Source organism: Trichoplusia ni, chromosome 20, assembly GCF_003590095.1.
Source record: "Trichoplusia ni isolate ovarian cell line Hi5 chromosome 20, tn1, whole genome shotgun sequence".
Lineage (NCBI taxonomy): Eukaryota > Metazoa > Arthropoda > Insecta > Lepidoptera > Noctuidae > Trichoplusia > Trichoplusia ni.
Window position 1 is genome coordinate 300,657 of NC_039497.1, and position 1,057 is coordinate 301,713.

At 33.9% G+C, this 1,057-nt stretch overlaps 1 non-coding gene across 1 annotated transcript; it reads right to left on the bottom strand.

Annotated features, from left to right (window-relative positions):
- Positions 1-219: 219 nt before the first annotated feature.
- Trnap-agg lies at positions 220-291 on the bottom strand. The gene has a single exon. It is a non-coding gene; the product is annotated as a tRNA-Pro (tRNA).
- Between the last annotated feature and the right edge of the window lie 766 nt (positions 292-1,057).

Genomic DNA, 1,057 nt, shown 5'->3' on the forward strand with positions numbered 1-1,057 from the left:
CTACGCCCTCTAGCACCCCTTCGTTTCCTGTTTGTTTGTAAGTGCGAATGTCAAGCGACGTTGTTATGAATGTTATGATGAACAAGCTTGCGCTTTTGAAACCATTATAATTTTCAGAACAAAAAATTATGCGAACTATATTTTCACACTAGTGTAAATGAAAAATAATAAAAAAATGTTGGTAAGTTGTTAATGAGACATTGTGTTACCAAAAATTTTGGGCTCGTCCGGGATTTGAACCCGGGACCTCTCGCACCCTAAGCGAAAATCATACCCCTAGACCAACGAGCCAGCTGTTAGCTAGGTCGAAATACTTGTTTAAGTGTCTTGATATAAGACTCACTTTCACTTTTGCATAATTGACCAAACTATAGTAAGTTCATTTATAAAATTAAATCCTTTCACACCGCTTGCCGCCGCCAGCTGTCACTAAAAATGTTCACTCACTACTCTCAGGTTCTGTTTAGATCGAATATATTATTTTCTGTTTCTATAGCTCTAATTACAACTTCTGACTCTTCTACATTTTGGTACAATGATGTCAAAAAAGCAGCAAATTTCGTATTCATAATTCTCTAATTGCCCCTCAAAGCAATAGCAATATCACTAGTCTTGTTTTAAAGATCTTAAGGAAGACTTAGCCATTGATTAGAACGATTAATTGACTCAAACTTATCACTCAATAATTCAGATATCAATAGTACAAATAATTGCTATCGAGATTAAACGGTGAAAGAAGAATATTATCTTATTATGTTACAGGATTTGTTGGTTTAAGGGATTAAGGTCTCACGTGAGTCACGTGTCTCAAGTGCGGTGGAACTATTTGATATAGAAATATAAAAAAAATACATAAAAAATATTATGTATTTATATGCGTTATATATAAACGGTCAAAAGCCGTGACCATATTTAATAAGGTATGTGGTCTTAAATCATTAGGGGCGTTATAGTCTAGGCTTGACCTGATTTTGTTTAATCTATAAAATTGCCAGTTCCTTGCTCTTAGTTTAGTTAAATTACTCGTATGATTTTGGTTTGTACTAATATATTCCGT